The sequence below is a fragment of the Bombus terrestris genome, chromosome 15 (genome assembly GCF_910591885.1).
Source record: "Bombus terrestris chromosome 15, iyBomTerr1.2, whole genome shotgun sequence".
Taxonomy (NCBI): domain Eukaryota; kingdom Metazoa; phylum Arthropoda; class Insecta; order Hymenoptera; family Apidae; genus Bombus; species Bombus terrestris.
In genome coordinates this window covers 359,262-375,263 of record NC_063283.1, presented here as the reverse complement: position 1 = coordinate 375,263, position 16,002 = coordinate 359,262, and the positions used below count along the sequence as shown (strand labels likewise).

At 45.3% G+C, this 16,002-nt stretch overlaps 1 protein-coding gene across 6 annotated transcripts in view; it reads right to left on the bottom strand.

Annotated features, from left to right (window-relative positions):
* LOC100644981 (CUGBP Elav-like family member 4) overlaps positions 1–16,002 on the bottom strand; it is a 594,520-nt gene that overhangs the window by 539,615 nt on the left and 38,903 nt on the right. For 4 of the 6 annotated variants that reach the window (XM_048412816.1, XM_048412810.1, XM_048412821.1 and 1 more), the window contains exon 1: positions 2,161–3,590. The exons of the other annotated variants lie outside the window; for them this stretch is intronic. The gene's annotated coding sequence lies outside the window, so the exon portion shown is untranslated. Of the gene's footprint in view, positions 1–2,160; positions 3,591–16,002 lie in introns of those variants that run through there. 6 annotated transcript variants of the gene reach the window in all.

Genomic DNA, 16,002 nt, shown 5'->3' with positions numbered 1-16,002 from the left:
TTCTGTTGCTGTTACAAAAGTTTCAGCTGGTGGAATCTTTACTTCGCAAGTTCCTTTCTACATCCGATGCAGATAACAAATATTGTTTCGACTAGTATAATATCGAATCTCTGTGGTCCTATGTCGAGCGTATCCCTGTGAAACCCAAAGGAAAGAGAAGGGGACCGGATAGGGGAAAAGTTTTAGGCAGGAGCCAAGGAAAAGAAAGAAATAAAGAGAGAGGTAGGAAGACGCTCCTGGCACAGCCTGGCGTGTAGGTTACTACGTGCTTGCTAGTCGGGGCATCCCGTGACCGTGGTCTGGCTTAAAGATTCGGGTCAGGCTGTAACCTGCCTCGATTGCAAATACAAGGGAGAAACACTCTTGGAAGCGCTGCCAAAACCAAAACTCAAGTGGCACCGGCTATAGACCCGTGCGCGACCACGAACACGCAAAAATTTAATCGCCTTCCTCTACGACTCGTTTGATTCCTCGGTGATCGACTCTGGCACCGCTTCCTCTGCAAGAATCTGTTATAACCACGGATAAACGGTACTTACGCGTCGCGAATTATCTTTTGCGAAGAAGGGAATATCTTGCGTATCATTACGATGAAAAATATATTCGCCGATATGCATAGAAATTAGCATATATTTTCGATAAAGAATTTTATCGTAAAACGTATAGCTTCCTTAATTAAATAATTATATATAGGTCAAATACTTTTATCTATCAATAATCGTTAATTACATTAGCCACAACTTTTAATATCATAGTTGTTCACAACTTTATGCAACGTTGCATAAAGTTTTCTATCGTTGAAGTAATGCTTCGTATAGATGGCTCGATATAGATCAAGCAGATTCCGATTTGAACAGACTAACAAAGCTTATCAACTTATCGTTCACGTACCCGAAGAGTTCCTTTTTATAAAACATAGTAAAGATTCCATTAAGATCAGATCGTTCCCTTTGGCACATAAATTCTGTCATGCCGCTAGAGTCGTAGGCTACAAGTGTTCGAACGACGTTTACATTTTTAAAGATTCCGTCACTGTACGATCGCGCGATAGCTTAGAATACGACGAACACGTGTACCAAGGATATCCATTCAATATGCAACATTCCCAAGTTTCGCAAGATGAGTTTCGCGAAGAAAAAAGAGCAAGTAAGGGTACGCGCGACGTCACGGAAAAATAGCACGCCCTTTGTCACCGGATATGAATCCTATTGAGCATACTTGGGATATGCTTGGGAGATCCAGTAGTGGCACAAGAATGCACCCTCGCTCGATGCGACGAAAGCTCGTTGCTTAGGCACTGAAGAATGCCTCGGCATACCATAAGAAGCTCTTTGCTATCTTTTTGGAAGCTGCGCATTCTCATCTTATTGCGAGTGCGAAAAATGTGACATTCGGACTGACGAATGCCGAAGACATTCTAGCTAACCAACGACGAATTATTTCTATTTTACGTTTTGTATCCTTTTCTATTTACTTCCACCTGTTTATTTATAATTTATAACAACTTGCACAAACAGCATCCTTTGCGATAGAAACTGGTGAGATAAGACAGCGATCGTAGGGATACGACGATTGATATTTAACGATGCAAGTATGAGTATATCAGAGGAAAGATGTAAAACATAAAGAAAGAGAGAGGGAGGAAGAGAGGGAGAGGGAGAAGATATTTGTGACTGCACATAGCAGATTCCCTGCTCGGATACTTGCCACCGTGTATCGCAATGTTTTTTCCTCATAATCGATCGATCGCTTGATACCTGCTCGACAAACTAGTTGCGAGACTAAAAATAGCAACATTTAGACGACGCGGCTTTCTATGCCAATTCGTCGCATAAATTGTTCGTTCGAATTCGACGCTACGGATATCGTAACTTTCGAACGGCGGGTTAAAAGAAAAGTTTCCAATAATCGTCGATCTAAATTTTATCGCAAAGTGCGAGCTTTCCCAGAATCCCTGAAAAGTGAAACTCTCCGTAGGTCGAACTGAACGGAAAACATCAACGAAAATATCAATCGTAAGAAAATACACTCGTGATGGCATACTTGCTGGTATGGTTCTCGCGGAACATCGGAATAGAGTTGGAAATTTTCTAGCGAAAAATGGATGCAAAGAGGAGTATCCGACGAAAAGGTCCGTTTCGTAAAAGAAAATTGATGTACCTGGTTGGTAAAGGTAGAGGTCCGCGGCGCGCGGCCACACGATCGCCGAGCGCTCCACGCTGCCTGGTTAATTCCGCGTGTTTGCGGATCCGAAAAATCCTACGAAGAATCTCGCAAACAACGACGCGGTACTAGTGTCTGGTTATAGCACTGATGATCGTCGTTTAAGCAATTCACGAGCCTTCTTCGTCCTTTTCGACGGTGTCTGCAGCACAACGACGATGCACCGTCATCCCTCTCCTTCTATTCGCGACATGAAAGTAACACACACACGCGTTTCAATTCCTCGACAGTAGAATGGAAATATCGTTTGACAAGGAAAATCTCGCTTTTCTTTCCTCTTGGTTTCGTTCTTTTCACTCGGCCGGGCACTCACCGAATCACGTTCGATGTTACAACGTTGCTATAGAACATCAATAAAAATTCAACAGGCACACAGGTAGCCGGCAACTTTGAAACTGATCACGAGCAGCTCTTTTTAACGTGAGGAACATCCGTGAGTATCGCGAAAGCGCCACTATCAGGGTGTCGCCGGTAGTTGTTCGACGACCACGTGAGCTAGGAACGATCGGATTCGGATCCACGTGTCGTCGACCTCGCGTAGACGATCAGCCCGACTAAACGAAATCTGTCAAACCTTGAAATCGTTTGGCCGATCTCGAAAGAAGTTGGAACGTCGTTGATACTCCCGTCCTCCGACTTGGATCGTAAAACACTCCGATCATAGAACGACACTTTAAAACCGGAAGAACAACTAGTAAAATTAGATCTTTATACGACGCGTTAAAAAGACAATCTGAAATTGTAAGCCGCGTAGTCAGTACTCGCGACACCTGAGCACGTGTATCATCAAATATCAATAATAACAACAACAACAACAACAAGCACAACAGCACTATATCACGATAGAAGGGAAGATGGTCCCCCCGGAATCGTTCCTCCTCCGCTAGCTCCGCAGCAGACGCTCCTCGTGCTAGGTGTCAGCCCCTTCGGAGATGCTGGTACCGGCGGTGAGAGCGTCAACCGCGTGGCTACCGACCGTGATTGTTGACGGCGTCGTCGTACTCATCAAGAAAGGGATTCGTTACCTTGTCGATCGAAACAACGAAAGGACACCAGCCAGCCTGGTTCGTCAGCCGCGCGAAGTAAACTCGATCCTTTTTGTTTTCGTTTCAAATCGACGCACTCGGTCTACCACCGCGACCAGAGTTCGCGTGTTTAACACGCGTGTGATCGACAAAGTCTGGTATCGCGGCGAGGAACAACCTGAACGAGAAGGTAGGAAAGGGGTGCGTGACAAACGACACTATGCTCGTCCAGCTGATCGGTACGACGTGAGAGAACTCAGCAACGCTCAGCAACGATGCTGCTGCTGCCTTCTTTGCCAAAACGTGGAGATGGTGTACACTGCGGTCGCTCTCCGCACACTGAGGATAGCTGACGTCATGAGCCTACCACGCGGAGGTGGTCTCGCGAGCGAGCGTTTCGCGCCGGCGCCTGCGGCGCTGCAATCCCTATAGATACACCACCGCTCCAGCGGTATACCTCTCTCTATGCCGCGCCGGTATACCACCGGTCGCATATATGTACCATTGGTCTACGTCGACGATTCGACTCCACTCCACTCCACTCCACTCCACTCGTTTCTACCTACGACCAGAGACCGAGTAACGGTTTAACCGTCAACGGAGGAGCTAACACCTAATGGAGTTTTACGTTACGCAACGTTGGACACGGTCAAAGAGGTCAAACGGTTGCGCCGGACCAACCTTACGGATAGAACCAGGACACCCATTTTACGTGAATATTGTGCGAATAGTAATCGGTTGATACGGCCCGATACGATAATCGCCATACCGATTTTTATTTCCCTTCCTATCGAAACGTATCTCTTTGTTCGCACGAATACGAATCGCACCAAGTTATGTCGGAAAGTAACGGATTTCGATTTTACGAGTAGCTTCTTATCAACTTAACGCGACAATCAGACACAAGCGCGTGTATTTCAAACTTCTTACCTTGCTAAATAACAAAAGCAAATATTTTCCAACACGAGTCAACGAGACGTTCAACGTTATTTTAAGATGCGATGGTAATAAATTAAACGCGTTTTCAAACGATACCTCTGACTACTGACTTTATGTGCAACAAAAAATTCAACCAGCAGTATCATGCACGTAGAAAAGGTTTCCGTTTCACCGATAACGATAGATCAACGTCATAAATGATTTCAACGTAAAGCCTGTATAACAATTCTTTTATTCCTAACCACGCGGTACCTCTCTAAAATGTACATGACGTTTGTAGAATTAAAATGAAAAGCGAGGTAAACTCTACCAAAGAACTCTTGATCACGCTCCATAAATCATCGTTAAAACAACATTCTGTCAACGTTTCATCGCTCTTTATGAACTCGTGCATTTTTCCAATGGAATATTTCCAACGAAAGCTATATTCCGTACGTTTATTGCTTTTTAATCGAAATAACAAATCGAAACAGGAAGAACGAACGATTTGCAATTAGTATCAATTACGCTTTTCCTGATGCTTCCATATCGTCTTGCTCTTAACTACATATCTTTTTGCGCGTGTTCACGAAAATCGAATGCTGGATAAAGATCGTACGAGTATCCCTCTCGCGGTGATACCCATGATCCTTAAGGTGATTTCTCACAGACGGAAAACCGCGAGCAAGGGATTTCAAAGAGAAAGCTCGCAAGTTCCTTCGGACCGTCGTTACGGGTAGAAAGTTTCGACGGAAGTTGTGGCCTAACTCTGTTAACTCCACAGAAGACGACAGAGAAATCGACAAATCCAAGACGAAGGATCGGTGAGACGATACCGAGAGTTTTCGTGGATTTTTAAATGTGGATATTAGCACGAATGAAAATCTTATAGATTTCAGACGAGTATCGATGGATTTCTTCTTTATTAACAACGGCAGACGATAAAAAAAAAAAAAAAAAAAAAAAATGGTATGATTTAAACGAAAGACAGCAAGCGTAGTTAGCTGGATAAGTTTGTATCATTTAGTCAGAAATGGATCGAATAATAAATATTAACGGGTAATCGCGTTTCTCCCTGGTTGGACAGGTTTCATGGATTTCGAAATTTAGATATTAAGATAAATAAGAACTCTATTTATTTCATTCGGGAACGCGGTTGTGTATTGATAGTTTTCTTATTGAAACCGATAACACAAGGGAAATGTTACTTTATCGAAGATATCATCGATATACCGTTCTCAGAACGAAATAGTCGAATTACTCGGGGAAGATAGCAATTGATGCTACGAGTTTCCTACTCCTTGTACGTAGAGTAGCTGGTTTAAGTGCATGTCAGTTAGTATGTAGGTTGATGCAGTAGGAATAGAACAGTCAAGGAGAGCAAACGAGAGCGAGAACCAAAAGAGACAAATAGGGGGATACAGAAAGAGTGGAACAGAAGAGAAGGGAAAGGAAGGGAAGGGAAGGGAAGGAAAGGGAAGGGAAGGGAAAGAAAAGGAAAGGGAAGGAAAGGAAAGGAAAGGAAAGGAAAGGAAAGGGAAGAAAGAAAGAAAGAAAGAGAACGGCCGCCCGTCAATCTCTTTCTGATCCCATCTCGCTTGTTCTTTCTCGTTTGCTCTTGGTCGTTGGTGGTGTTGGGTGGGCTGATGGTAGGAGGTGGATGGAAATCAATAGCCCTGAATAATGAACCCCAAGGCAGCACCCTCGCTCCGCTCTCTCCACGGTCTGGAGCAGTCTCTCATGCATCCTCTCATTCCAAACTGAGAGAGAAAGCAATTCTCTCTCCGTCTCGTACTTTCCCCCGTTTTCTCTTTCCGTCTCTCTTCTCCTTCCTTCGATCTCCTTCGCTTCTCTGCGCCACCCGGGGCCTACCGATCCCTTCTCCTTCTCGACACCCGAAAGGAGGTGTTTGTGTCCTCTCCTAGTCCCCAACTTTGCTACGAGACCCCCTCGAACCCAATTCGGATAACCGACGGAAGAGGAGGAGAAGCAGGAGGACACGGAAAATGATTACCCTCCTCCTCTTTCTCCTTCACCTCCTCCTCCTCTTTCTCCACGACGGATCGATGGTCGTCGAGCACCTTAGTTCGTGATTCTCTTGGATTCGGATCAATACCTACTTTAGCATTGCAATAAAATGGTCGGACAGCGCGTTATGATAGCCCACTCTCTTATCGAGTATCCGTCGAAGAAGCAATTTCGCGGCCACTAAAGTTATTTGCGATTTCACTCGAACGTAAAACGTGTACATCACGTCGATCTAGAAAAAAAAAAGACGAGTATAACGCTCGAAAGATGGGGCAAATTATAATTACTCATAGACGTATCGTCTAATCCGAACGTCGAAAGAGATAAATCGGAAACGATGTATTAGAAAAGACCGGTAAAACACGCGGTTGCTCGATGGTGCGCAGACGGAAGTGCGATTCTGAGAAATTGGAGCCTGATGTTTTCATCCGACGGAGTTTCGATACGATGACTAGAATAAATAGACCCGTCAATTTACATAGTCGTTAACGGGCATGGCTGGCAAGCCCTTATCGGCTCCGGTGGCTCCTGAACCTCCTGACCTAGCCAACGCGTTCTACGTTATTCCTATACTCCTCCTTCCCTACACCTCGGTAACTTCAAGGCCCTTCCCCTATATACACCACCCTGGATCCTTATCCGAAGGAGACGCTTATTAAAGATCGATCGGGGACACTGCAGCAATTCTTGGATACTTTAACCAATTGAAAGTAACTGGATAGCTGCAAACGTTGGCCTGAATGCAAACCCTTGTAATTTACCAGCGCCCATATTGCTCCTACAGCTTGTAGCTTCAACGATGCATCTCTAACGACGACTAAGAGCTACAGTTTAACGACATTTACAATTTAGATATAGTTGGAGTGTCGCCGAGTATTCTCCCTTTATTCGAGTCGAACGATTCGATTATTAAAAGTATTCGATATTCCGTTTGCGATTTATTATCGAATTCGAGACGATTCGAGATATTGAATGCGTGTGCGCCGAATAGAAGAATAAACCAACCAAATGTTTATTTTACAAACGCCTATACCCCCCTCCACTGCCCCCTGTCATCCTCTCTCTCTCTCTTCCTCTCTCTCTCTCTCTCTCTCTCTCTCTGTCTGTCTGTTTCGCTTTACCCTCTTCCGATGCTGCGCAAAATTATATGCGTTCGTCACTTCGAGATAATAAGTTGGTATGCCAACTAAAATGTTTTCCTTAGCAATCAAGCGGATCGTGATGCCGGCCGTTTTCTATCCTTCGAGTCAAAAGAGCCTAAAGCGGATCGTCGGAACAACCCCTCGTGAGGGCACGCTACTAACGATTATGCAAATTTCATTTGGCCCAGTCCAATTCTTCACACACGAAAGATTAAGACATTAGACCAGCCAGAAGAGAAGGAAGAGAGCCTGCTCTAAACTAAAGAGTGAATATATAAAGAAGGAGAAGACAAACGAGGAAGCAGAAGAGGAGCTTTACCATGAGATTCCCAACACCGACATACTTCCGTCGCGTTGTCTCGATTATCTTCCTGCTTTCAACTATGCATCGCCTTCGTATGTAAACCTAAAACGATGAAGCTCTCAAATTTTCTACAAAACTTTGCCTCGTTACCGTACATCACTCGGCGTTTCTAATAACGGCAACAATCGTTAATAACCGACATTTTCACTTGAACCTACGTTTTATATCGTTGTACATTGGGTACAATCAAACATCAGTAGCATAAAACGTTCCGTATCTTCGTAAAGACAGTCATTTCGTTCTAACGCATCGCGTAATGTGTAATAACTACGCGTTGCTCGTTTCATAACGTTCTACGCAAGTTGTTACAATCAATTTCATCTAGTACTAGTAAGTACTAGTAAGTACCGCGTTAAAATTGAGTGGAAACGCGTTATATCATTGGTGCGAATGAGATTATTTAAAGAAGTACGTAATAATTAGTTAGTTTCTCGAATAGAGGAATCACGTAACATAGAAGGTAGGATAGATATTCGACAAAAAGACCATGTATTCTGTGTAGAAGCTTCTGGTAAATAATTTCACGGCTCTTGTTCTCCTACGAATGTATCTGAGCGGCACGACGCGGAGACGGGCCGATGTGGCTTTGAGAAGAACTTCGCATCCGCTAGAACAACGGGAGAAAATGCATCGTAGGTTATGCTTCCCATCTCAAGATCCTACCTCCTGCTGTCTTCGCGATGGGAATTCCCATTCTTCGTGCTCGGCGGCTCGAAATTTTCCGGTAGCCAAGCATCGACGTTGCTCGAAACTTCTTCCTTATGCCTTCCATCGTCGTATAATTCTAGTTTCATATCAGAGCGATAGCCATATGAATCGAGTGGGCTCTCTTTCGACACGACCACGGACCAGAAACAAGCGAGAAAGAGAAAGTGCATCGTTTCAGAAGAATAAGGCGGTGCAAGGCGAGGTCCTTTACTTGCCCGAACAACGCGACTCTTCTTGCCCTCGATCGAGACAAAGCCGTAGGTATTACCTTATTTCCCCAGTGCCTTGCTCCATTCTATTGTACAAATCCTTCTTAGGAGGGTGTTCACACTCACACACTCGCTGTCTAGAATCTGCCAAAGTATTGCCAGCCGCTTCTTTCTCGCCAACTGCTGCTTCTGCCTATTTATGTCGAAACAATACGCGTACTCGTTATTTTAATGGATCCTGTCTCCACCACGGAAGCTACCCTCGATAGTAGATTACTTCTGTTCGACGCTGTTTACCATTCGTTTAAGGTAAACGTTTAAGGTTGGATCGGTTTAAGGATGGGAGGGAAAGCAAGGGCGGGAGTGGCCGCCGAAGGATGCGATCGGTGACGATTAAGTCGCACGTAAAGATGTCGGTAAGCGGTATTATTTCCAGGACAACGGAGTATTGTTATAAAGAGGATTTCGTTTTCCGGATTAAAAACAACGATTCCTCCATTGTCAATTCGAACACCAAATTGTTCCGAATTCTAGCAATTTTCAATGGGCTAAAGGGCGATGCGTTCCGACTGGATCGATTCGCGAGGGTAGGAGAGACAGAGAGAAGAGTCGATGTAGAGAGGCCCTGTGGCAAAAAAAGTGGGATAACATACGCCCGTGCATGCAGACGAAGAGACGGACGAACGAGCGTACGGACGAACGAACGGAACGAGCGGACAGACAGCCCTCGTGAACCTCGTGTCGAGAGAGAAGAGAGAGATTGCGGGAAGGCTGGTAGCGGGGTTGGTTGCCATTGTAATGGCGTGTGCCATGGTCCCCATGTGCCAACCACCCCAACAGCTGAGCCCTTTGCTACACTGCTGTTAAATACGCTGAAACGAGCAAACCGCTCGCGAGAGTTAAACTCGTAGTTATCGTTCGCATCGATATACATATATACGTACGCGAATCGATGGACGCGTCCTCTTTAAATCCACTCTACTGCACAAACGCTTGCAATTGAAAGGAAATGATTTCATTTGGTTCTATTCTGCGGCCACCGCCGATATCAAGATTTATATTTTAATACATTTAATTGAACGACAAAATGATATACGTTTGTCGCTTAAATTATGCCGACGGCCGAGGCACGATTCCACCGTTCGTTGCATCTCGATACCGTTTGATTGTGAATTGTAGCATTGAATTGTATTGTGTTTCGAACGCTGCCGCCTCCGCCCCCCCCTCCTCACTCCCTCTCTCCACAGTTGCGATCGGTTCATGCAAATTCAATCGCACACACGCGTATAACTGTGCGTCTGTGTACGCGCGGCAAACGGTCGTTAAGACCGTTAATTATCTTCTTTTCTCGATTCGAAAAGTTACGGCTTTATGCGCTCATTAATATGTTATGGCGTCACTGACGACGAGATTGGGAACCGAGATTACAGAATCGAAAAAGGAACGACGGACGAAGGAATTGTTCTCGAATATCGATGGTGCAAGTTACCAAAGTATCGTAACTACCCGATAATTAAGTAAGAATGCCGAAGTGGCAGCCAATGGAGCGGCCAGTAAAATAAAGGGGATGTAAAGCGAGTTTCCGTGAACAGAGTCGAGGTGGTAGTTTTCTGTTTACGCTGAATTGTAACTCAATCTGTAGGGCAAAACAAATTGGTCGAACGCCGGCAACCGGAAGGAGGACAGCCGTGGCGACTGTCGGAGCAGAGAATGGTGACCGAAAAGGGTGGAAAGGAAAGCGGAGGACTACCATGATCCGGCCAGTCAATGCTAGCCAAGAGCGAGAGAGAGGGGGAGGGGGAGGAGGAGGAGGAGGAGGAGGAGGGGGGTCAAAGAGGTGGACGTATTAGCATTCACAGCAACCTTCTGCTACCTTGCCGGAAATACGAAAGAGGAAGGAAAAGGGTAAGGACGGTAAGGAGATAATACCGTGAAGAAAGACGGACGTCATACCGAGGACAAGGACCGGAGAAAGAGAGGAAAAGTTTCGTTCGAAACCGTGACAAGGGATGGGCAGCGAACGGTTAAAAAGGAGGGGTGCGGAGACGAAGCCACGCAGTTCGGGGAATCAAAATATAATTACACGAAGACAGACCATAACACAGAGACAGAATCACGGAGAAATAGACGGGTCTCATTAAAATTGGAGAGCTGTTTCGAAACTACAAGACTGCCGTGTCGGTTGCAGCCTTGTCGCCGTTGAGTACTACCTTTCCCTAACTCGAGCTCTTGCCACGCTCTCCTCTCGCTGTGTATCCTATACTCGTCTCCTCCGCCCCTCTGTCTCTCTCTCTCTCTTTCTCACACACACACACACACACACACACACACACACACACACACACACGCACACACATTTTTTCTTCGTATACGTTTTAAACGAAAAACTTCACAGAGGTTACAGGCAACGTATTGAAAAACCGGGCTGGATGTAAAATAAAGGGAACGCGGCGGCGTTGAATGAAGCTTCGCGGCTTTCAGATGTGCATTTTAATGAACCCGTCGACATCGTCGGACCAGCGACGTTATCAAGTGACAACAACTCCTCCGTAAGTAGTAGCGGAGCCAATAGTCTTTTTCAATGTCTCCTCGACGGATCGCGTGATACCGTCATTTCGGCCTCCTCGCACAGACGTAACGCGCGCGCATGTGCCCGTTATTTGACTTGGCGAATGTCAATGCAAACGAATACATTTCGTTCGTTGTTAGCAAAATGACCCCCGATTGTTTCGGTGGACGCGCGTCAAAACTATACCACCCTTGTTTGCTGGAAAGCTTCAAATTACAGGTACCGTCGCGGTACGGTTGCCGAAAATCGCTTCATAATAGCTTTGCACCCGTTTCGCGCGTGGACGAAACCTTTCTTCAGCGAACGCGAACAAACGCGAGCTCGCTAATGAAAATATTTTTGAGAGCGTGACGACCCACAAATATCTTTATGTTTGCGTGAACGTTAATTACGAGAAGCGTAATCTTATTTAAATGCAGATAATTACGATAACCCAAATAGTTAGCAAACCGAGAATAATCGAACAAAAGAACGAACGTAGAACGACGAATAACGGGAAAGAGTTAAGGCATCTACCAAGACTATTTGATATCGGACGTTTCAAATTTAATGCGCGTAACAGCGACAAACATGTAGCTATAATCTCGTCGTAAGTATATATATATATATATATATATATATACACATGTATATAGGTACCCCGTATACATGCCCATTGCAGGTATATGTGTGTGTGTGCGCGTGTGTACTTTTACAGGTTTTAGAGATACAATTATGGAGCGATAAAATATTGCCGATTCGCGGAGAACGCGCGAAGCGTAGCAAAGTTGGAAGCGAGAATAATTCAAAAGATTAACGAGCTATTTCCCGGCAAAAACTCGAACGGCCATTCGTCAACCATAAATTTTGCATGCCTACAAAAATAAAAATGTGCTAGCCCCAACGTCGCACTGGTCTTCTGTGTAGCTTATCGGCCGGATATTTATTGTAAAATACCTGCATCCCCGCTTCCCCCGACTACGGTCAAGCGAGCGGATTACGGCCATTTTTCCTACAAATTAAATAAACGGAAGTCGCTGAAGGATACTGCCAACGATACCAGATTTCCAAGAATTATTTATCAAAATCAACCATCCATGATCCATTGCTTGAATATTTTACGATCGCTTACGGCGTCACTGTTATCGATCAAAAGTCAACCTGTCCTCCTATCCCCCCTTTCGCCTCCGCCGTTCCGAAAAACTAGTTTTATAATGACAAAACGATATCATCAAAGCCAAAATTCCGAATAAAATCGTTCGAACCCGGGGCTTCGAGTCTAATGCACAATTCATGAAGACAATCCGCGTGCAGTCCTCCCAACATTGTCTCATTTTTCTGGATGCCTTTATAAAATCCCAAGAGAGGCGAGGCGAGGCAACGCGCGTCACCAAAACCACTTCTTCCGAGCTTTCGTCCTTTTCGCATCCCTCTTTCGTTTATATCGTATCGCATAACCGACCCCATAGTAATTCGAGCAGGCTACGATCGAATGGAAGCGCTAGATACCTTTCGCCAGAAGAGGAAAGACTTTGCGATCAGCGACGTCAGTGTTAAAATCTCCGTTTCCGGGCAAGTTCCCGCCACGGAAACGACACGAATCGCTCGTGAACGTTGTCCCATTGTATCAGGTTTGCCGGCGTCTGGTGTACCGCGATGTTCGAGGGAAGAAGAGATTGCCCACCCTCGGGTGAGAAGGAGAGGTTACCAAGGGTGGGTAGGGAGGCTTACGGCCGGCCAACAAAGGCCGTCGATCGTTGACGTCGGCTCATCCTCTCGGAGATCGACGTGAATGCCCGCGAAATTTATTGTTTCACCGGCTTAGCCCACTCTTCTATGCCCCTTGCCTCGCTTTTCTTTCCTCCTTTTCCTCGCTCTTTTAACCCTCGAACGTGCTCCTTCTCGCTCTTCGTGTCTCTGTTGCCGGTCGGTGTTGTCGCCATACATCGCATCGTCAGACAAAAGAATAAATCCTGATTAATCTCTCAGTCGCGTTTCGAAAGCTACCACGCCGATGATACCACCATGTATAATGCGTTGTCCGGTTATACAATGCGAAGGGTGCTCGTTCCGATACACATCGTGCATCTACGTTTTTTCCTACCGCTGTTCCTGCTCCCCATTATCGAGAACCAGCGAAAGCTATCGGGATTATTATGACTTTATATTTATAACTTTTCGTTGGTTTTGCCAAGCCATTGCATTACAGTTTTTCGATTCCATCGCTTCGTCCAATTTATTAATATATCTCGGATATGAAATATAAAACAAGTTCCATCCAATTCTCGGAATTTTTCCATTGTAACGGTGTTACAGCTTCGCAAATCGAACAGCCTTTAACCGAAAATATAATTTTAAAAAACACCCGTTTCTTCTCACTTACCCTTGTGCATGCCAGTGTACTTATCCTTGAGCACAGTGAACTCGTAAATTTTGCCAAATTCCTCGAACATGGGTCGCAACGCGTCCTCTTCGAGGTGACGCGGTATTTGTCCCACAAAGAGTTTGATGGCGCCGTCTTCGTTGCTGAAGGATGGCGAGGACGAGACTGGTATCAACATTTCTGTTTTCCGCGATACACTTGTGTCGAAACTGCGTGTCAAAACTCGACGGCTAATGTCGACGACCTTGGACCCCGCTTCGCGTATCAGGTGGGTCGCGATCGATCGTCTACGTGTATTCGGTCAAAAGGCTTTCGCGATTACTTATCGCGACGCGCATAAACCACGTCCGCGAGCAAAGTCAGTGAGCAGTTGACACGTGAAGGAGGGGACGGACAGCGTCACGAAGGTGCTCGTTAACTGCCGTCACTGAGGGTAACCGACCGGTCGACGAGGATCTAGGGATGAGGCGACGAGAGCGTGAAACAGGCGTTATTTGCCGAAAGTAGAGTCTCAACGAATAGGTAGTAGAGGTCTAGCAGGACGAGTAAGAGGAGAAGTAGAAGGAGTCGGAGGAGCGAGAGGTCCGGTTTTAATCAGGAACTCGATAAAAAATACACGATAGCGTAATCTTCGTTGGAACGGAAAACAGAGTGACGTGGGAAGAGTAGTAGGGCCGAAGAGAAAGAAGGAGTAAGATAGGAAAAGACTGTGGCGAGGGTGGAAAGCGGCTAATGCAGCTTGCGCACGGAAAAGCGAATACTTAACGAGAAAGGGGGTAAAATAAAGGAAGTGGAGGAGGGAGTCGACGATGCCGCTCGCACGCAACGATTAATGGCTTTCGAAACACATTAAGAGAGGCCTTTGGAAAAATATCTCCTATCCGAGTAAATTAAGTGCGTGCTGTCGCGTGTGACGCGACGTCGTGCCGTTGATTAACGTGGATTTAATGTCCGTTCGACTAATCACGAGATAACGATATCCGTGCGCATCCGCCAGAGCGTCGATTATTATCAATTACACGTTTACAATACTGCCCGTTACAGAAATACTGGCCAATACGGTGCTTATCGATTCGCGTAGGTTCGATCGATAAACGCATTGAACAATGTGACCGCGTCCACAAACACCAGTTGCTTGCAAGCAATCCGCAAGCAATCTGAATAGAGAACGTCCAATACGATGCGAAAAATCCGGCAGATTTACTAATAATAACCGTTTTATGTCAATGTTTTAAACAGAGCGAAATATCATTTATACGCCGATCGAGAGATATTACGTTTACATATATAAAGGGTATACGGCGCGTAACATAGATAACCAGCAACGACACTTAAAGGACGACCACGATACTGCACTTTCACCAGACAAATTTCACTCTACAGTCGACATAAACACGATTGCCGATTCATCGATTACTCGTTAATTGCATTTATACTCCATACTAAATATCCTCGATATTTATTCTTTTGATACGTTACATTGGAATCGTGGTCTTTTCTCTTACAAATTTTTATGACGTGATTGCTGCAACGATCGATAGGTTTTTTGTACGATTCAAAACTATCCAGCGACGTAAGTATCCTTTGCCACGGTTAACCACGGCACTTCTAAGGGAACGATAAGTACGTTGTCGAGCAGATTATTTCGCCCATAAATAGAAATATCTTAAGCTAAACGATCACAAACACAGCACGTTCACGATCACAAGAGAACAGAACTACGACACAGCGCACGAGACACTAAACAACACTGGTGGTTGAACGACCCTCAGTTTGATCCACACCACGCGCCCTGACGCCATCGTCCACCGGGAAATTACACGCACCCTTCCCCTCCTACGAGCCACCCCTACGACGTCATTCCGTCTCAATATACGAAGGGTGCAGTTCCCCTATCGAGTCTTTGCCGGGCACGAGGGCGTCTTTGCGCCCTCTTATTAGCCTGTCCAACTTCCCAGCAGCCTCTGTACCGACTGTTTCCATGTATTGTCTTCGACTTCTACTGCTCCGTTCATCCGAATTCGCGTAAACATTCGGTTTGACGAAAGAACGTTACAGTCTGCGTTGTTGCCGTGTTTCGTACAGCTGTCCTAAATTTCTGCTCGAGATAGTTCGAATTTGTAACTTAGACGGGTCTTCCTACATAAATATATGTTTAATTCTACTTAACTTTACTTTAACGATACTCAAAATAAACTCTAACAAACAACCTGTTAAACAACATACTGAATTAGGAAACAGTCGAAATCGTTGAAAATTGTCGATTTATGCATCCATATCGCACAAGCATAAAGGTACAAATAAACAAAAAAGAAATATTCACTTTCGCGAAAGGAATAGACCAGAAACTAGCAAAATCAGCAACATAATGATTAATGCGTTTCGTTGCGAACACAAGTTTTGTGAGCACTGTCGGCGAGGGTATCTGTTCTAGTGGGTAGCCACTCTCTACGG